This window comes from Lynx canadensis, chromosome B3 (assembly GCF_007474595.2).
Source record: "Lynx canadensis isolate LIC74 chromosome B3, mLynCan4.pri.v2, whole genome shotgun sequence".
NCBI classification, from domain to species: domain Eukaryota; kingdom Metazoa; phylum Chordata; class Mammalia; order Carnivora; family Felidae; genus Lynx; species Lynx canadensis.
In genome coordinates this window covers 32,079,610-32,085,609 of record NC_044308.2, presented here as the reverse complement: position 1 = coordinate 32,085,609, position 6,000 = coordinate 32,079,610, and positions in this window count along the sequence as shown.

Here is a 6,000-nt window from a genome sequence, read left to right as displayed (position 1 = left end):
AAGTGTCAGCTTCCTCATGCAGGATGACTGGACAATGCTTGCTTTGTACCTGATGAACCGAGGAGGAACAGGAGCAGAAAGGGGTTGGGGAAGAGAGCAAAGTGAGTTTTAAGAACACTAAGCTGCTTTTTCCATAAGGAAGGAAGCTCTCATTACAAACCCGTAGCTCCCTGATAACCGGGAAGGGGTGGGGGTGGGGGAGCACAGAGGGACGACCTGGAGTGGGTGTCCTCTGCTGGGCCTCTCGGAGAGAGCTCAGACCCCAGGCCCTGCCACAGCCACACCCAGGTGCGGTCTTAGTGAGAAGTGGTCTGAGGAGACCAGGTAAGCAGGGCAAGCCCAGCCCAGCCCAGTCCTCACTGGTGCCCACCGGCGAGGCATAGAGGTGGCAGGAAGCTGCAAGTCAGAGTAGGGCAGCTTTGTAACTGGTGCTCCAAGTGGATTGATGGAACAGCTACAAGACCTATTCGATTTGAAGATTCCTTTATTAAGAAGTATGAAATCGGGGCGCCCGGGTGGCTCAGTTGGTTGAGCGCCCTACTCTTGATTCTGGCTCAGGTCATGATCTCAGTGTTCGGGAGATCGAGCCCCTTGTTGGACAGTACGGGCCTGTGTGGGATTTTGTTTCACCTTCTCTCTCTGCCTTTCCCTGTGCGTGCTCTCTCTCGCTCTAATAAATAAACACTAAAAAAAAAAAAATGGGACTGAGGGCAGGTGGGAGCAGCAGGGTTATCAGACTTGCATACCTAAAGGGACCAAGGCAAATGACTGAGGGCCTCCAGGGGAGGTAGCCCGGAGGTGGGGTTCTGTGGGGACTGGTGAGCGCCCGTCCCACCTGGAGGGGGTCCTGGCTGCTCCGTTTCTGCTGTTTCCATGTGGGATACCAGCCCAATATTGTCAGATCTTTTTTTTTTTTTTAACATTTATTTTTGAGACAGAGAGAGAGAGAGCATGAACAGGGGAGAGTCAGAGAAAGAGGGAGACACAGAATCTGAAACAGGCTCCAGGCTCCGAGCTGTCAGCACAGAGCCCGACGCGGGGCTCGAACCCACAGACCGCGAGATCATGACCCGAGCCGAAGTCGGACGCTCAACCGACTGAGCCACCCAGACGCCCCATGTCAGATCTTTTTTTAAGACAATTTTTTTTATAGCAAAATTGAGGGGATTTTTCTCCCCCAAAAAACTGAAATCTGATTTTTATGTAAAGTCCACTTAAAACAAAACAAAACAATGTGTGGGGAGCAAAACAGGTGTGCAGGCCACCAATGTGCAACCTCTGCATGAGAGGAAGAGAAATGCCCAGGAAAATTGGCTGGAGGCGGGGATCTCTGGGCTAGAGAAGTTCTCAGAGTGCTCCCTCTGGGGCAGGAGGACCTCCTGCAGCTTCCCTGATCAGCTCCCCGCCAAAGCCTGAGCCCAAGAAACCCTTCTATGAGGAAGCCAGAGGGAAGGGCCTGAACGGGGCTTTCCTTTTGAGAAAGGTAGGAACCCATTTGCTGAGTGGGCAAGAATGTATTCCGTGGCTAGGGCTCACCCTGAAAGATGCCTCCTCTTGCCTACACCAGATTTGGGGTGAAGTCAATGCTGAGAGGCATGACGCCTCATTCTTGGGCACTGGGGGCACTGCAGTGAACCGCTTGGGGAAGGAGTATCAGGCTGGGTACCCCTGGGCCTTGTCCTAAAGCCGTCTCCTCACCAGGCTGATCTCTTAGCTCATGCTCCTGGCTCCTCTCCTAGACACCTCCTGTCCCCCCCCCCCCACCCTGCCCCATGCCTCTGGGATCACAGGCTGTACCCAAACATCTTCGCCTGGGACTCATCCTCTCTTGTCTTTTGGTAACTCTCTACTGTCACCCTGGGTCTCTGGGGCAAATACACCTACTCCCAACATTGTCCCCGGAGGGAGTGGTCAGTCTTGGGGGCCAAGCGGCGGGGGATGGTACTATGAGCAGACTGCTATCTGTGAGCAGGTACCAGAGTTCTGTCCTGTCCCTTGCACTCCCGGGCCACCAGTGAACTTCTTCCCTTCGCTACGTCTCCAAAATTACAACCTCCTTTGGAACCCTTCCCACAATCAGTATACTGCTTGGATCAGGGAAAATTCTCCATCCCTACAGAAGTCTCCTAGGAAGGCCCTACTGCTGACCATAGAGAATCCCCACAAAAATCAGGGTCCCCAGGCCTTTTCCCACTGTTCCTCTACACGCTGTGGCCTGTAGTGATCCCTGCCCTGTGTTGCCTTCTTGAGGGTGGAGGATAGGTGGGGCAGAGTAAACGGTAGGTGAGTTGGTTCCTGGAGACTGGAGTTCCGTGGCACTTCTAAGATGGCAGGTGACGGGAAGTGTGCCCTGCTGGGTCCCACCACCGTGTGGTTGCCCATGGCGGGGAGCTCCTGCCCTCTGCCCGTTCCAGCAGTGATAGGAGAGAGAGCAGCCTGAATGGGGAACTGAGAGCCTCAGGCAGGTGTGTGAGCTTGAGTGTTCCTGGCAGGGAGTCAGATCCGGTCAGGCTTGGTGCCTGGGCGTGGACAGCATTGGCCTGAGGTCACCCACCTCTGTCTCCTTGGTTGGCATGGCTGGGGACGGGTAAAGTGGGAGAGGTAGGTGTTGACAGCGGCTGTGTTCCTCTGTGTAGTTGGCTTTCAGGGCAGGCAGGTGGGCAGAGTCAGGTCTCATCAGGATCTCGGCTAGTTCATGTAGAAGGGAGCAAATGTGGCCCCAGTGTCCCAACCCCTGTCCTGATGGGAGAGGAAGGTTTAATGAAAATGCACTGCAGGAGGGATGTTTAACCTGTCAAGGCACAATGACTTTCAAGGGCTTTGGCATATCTATTTTACTCACCAATGCGCTAATCATGCGCTGTTCTTATCTGTGCATTAAAGTGGGTCCCTATCACCATAGCCTCTACTGGGTAATGCATTACCCAGCTGTCTTAAATCTATTCTCCCAGTCTCAGACTAGACGGGAAAGCCGGATTCCTTATCCCACAGCCCAGAGGATGCAGTGGCTCTGAGCAGATGCTCCCATCTTTCTGAAATGGTGCCAGGGTTGGTACCCTGTGCTGTAGCGAGGCCTCTTTCTGCTGTCCACTGAATGACCGCCCAGCCATCTTTGCAAAGTTCCCCGGCCCCAAATGCCCCTTGCCCCCTCTTCCAGCTGCCCAAGTTCTACTCCACTGCAAATGCATTCCATTTCAAGTCCCTCCTCCTCCCAGAAGCCTTTCCTACATACTCTAGCCCCTAACAAATGCCAGTTCAGCCCAGACCAGAAAGGGCTGAGGGTCTCGTCTTCCAGGCTCTGCAGGGGAGATGAGAAGAGGAAAGGTTACTCGAGACCTGGGGCTGTTTTCTGCTGGGGCAGTGCCCCAGACCCACAGGGAAGTGGGGGTAGGTTCTAGGAGTCCTGCCTCTTGCTCCCAGAAGCCTGAGGGGACTGAGCGGAAGGAGGCGGGGCCTGAGCTCTGGTGAGCCCTGGTGAGTTGTGCCGGGGGTGGGGTGGGGGGTGGGGGGGGGAAATCTGTGCTCTGGCAATGTCTCAACCTGCAGGGGTTCCAGGCCCCCCGAAGCACGGGGGAAGTGTGAAGTCTCCATCCACATCTCGTTTCTGTACTTAGGAGCTGGTTATCTGGGACAGGATACTATACCTCTCTGGGTCTCAGTTTTCTCATTTGTAAACTGGTGATAGTTCCAGTTACCTGGAGGGGTGTTGTCAATGGAGCAGGGGAGATAATTTACGGTGTTTAGCACACCACGTGGTAGATACTCTGAACAGTAGCTCTTATATCGTGCAAATAATACCAGCCACATCAAATCCCCGGCTCCACCAATTTTTGACCGTGCAACTCGGAACATGTTCCTTGTTCATTCATTAGCACCCTCACCTATAAAATGAAGATTGCGTTTCGTTCATTTATTCGATAAATAATTATGGAGCAACTTATTATGTGCTGGGCATTACTAAACCTGTCATTTACCGTTAGTTCAAAGAGGCGGCATAGTGCCTGGCGTATACGAGGTAGTCAATAACCGTCAGTTTTCTTACCCAAGTCACAGCTGGACAATGGGAGAGGGAGGGGTTGGCAGGGAGGAAGGGAACTCAGGAGGGGGAGGCGGGTAAGGCTGGGGCTGCCTTGAAATCCCAGCTTCCTCCCCACCATTTCCCCCTCTATCAACTTGGCCTCGCTCTGCCTCCAAGGGTGGGGGGTGGCGCTTGGGTCTCTGAATCGTTTTCTCTCCTTTCTGCCCGTGGTCCCATCAGATCACTGGTGCAGACTAGATCATCTGTCCATTGCCTTTAAAATGGAGACAGTGGTGTCTCTTGATTCTCAGACACCGGGGACCCTGCCATGTGCCCACCTCCTTAAGAGTGGTCTCCTCATCAAGCTGTTCTCCTGCCTCAGCACCTGGCTCCTCTCCCGGGGACCAGAGTCTGGACCCAGTGTCGCCTCTGGATTGTCAGCACGGAAATTTCCCTCCCTTCCTTTTAGACTTTGTCCAGTCCCCAGCCATACCAGACCAGATCCTCACAGGGGAGCTGGGTGTGACCGTGCATAAGCAGCGTGAGACCTGACACACACGAGGTCTACAATAAAAGTTGATTGAACGAAGCCACAATGGATGCCCCCTCTGCAAATGGGGCTCATTCACTCAATGAACAAACATTTATCGGACTCATAATCCATTGGGTGCCAAGCTCTGTCAAGGGCCACGGCATTTGCGTCAACAACCGCCAAGCTCTCCAAAGACTGGATGTCGTGCACAGGTTTCCTGCTCTCAACACCTCCCCCTCCCCACCGGGCCACCTGACTCTCAGACCCCTGGCCCCTCCCTCACCCTCAGAGACGAGACCATGGCTCCACCACCGACTTTGGCTGCAGCAGATGTTTGAGTGCCAGCTCATTGAATTTGGGGTCAAATCCTGGTGCCATGACTCACCCCGTGCCCTTCGGCGAGTTAGCTTCTCAGAGCCTTGTCCTCACCTGGAAAACAGGCATGACTAAAATTGCTGATCTCGTATTTGCTGTGGGGAATAAATGAGAGGAGGCGTATGCTTAGGACACCGCCCGGTGCATAGTACATGCTCAGTGAACGTGAGCTGTTTATTACGTTATGACCTCTCTCTGCCACAAGTGCCCACCTCCCTCCCCCTCTGCCCCAGCAAGGTTCAGCACAAGCCTGAGCACGCAGTAGCTGGTCAGTGAAATGATTTTCTGGAAACAGGAGGATCTGATAGACAGGGTGGGTGAGGATACCCAGGACCTAGCAGAGGTTTGGAGGTGGGGGTGAAGGGCAGTGAGGGGCTGTCCGTGGAGGCGCGGGCAGGTCTGGAGGAAGGTCTCAGGGATGACTGTGTCTGCCTGAGGGACAGGGAGCTCACTACTCAGCAGTGGTGCATTCCATGGTTCAACAGCTCTGACGGCCCCAGCTCCTTCCCTGTGTGGCCACACTCTGCGTTTCAGGTCGTAAGCAAGCCACGGGCATCCCGCGCCACTGTCAGGGAGGCCCACACTGGGTGTGGTGTAATTACAAGAGGAGTCCATTACTTTTTTGGTCCAGAACCTATACCCATTTCCCTCTTCCAGGACCCCCTGGCCCCTTTGGCTCATTTGAGGCAAGTGCCCAAGTGGTGGACCGGGGAACAGCCGACAGATGTCAGCCATGACCACATGTGATCACAGAGCCAGAGTGGGTGTGTGTGTGTGTGGGGGGGGCTGCCGGGAGAGGACAGAGCCTTACCCAGGGCTCTCTCAGAGATCTCTGGCTCTGGGCCTCAGTTTCTTCCTCAGTGAAATGGGGACCATTCTGTAGGTTTCTTTCCCCTGACTGTTGTAAAGATGAGAGGCTGTAAGTCTAGAAACAATCTTGCCATTGCAGAGACAGGACAAGTCTAGGAGGTAGAAATGGATGTCTTCCCTCTTAAATACAGAGAACTAACCGAAGGTTGCTGGCGGGGTGTTGGGCGGGGGGACGGGCCAAAGGGGCGTGGGGCATTCAGGAGGG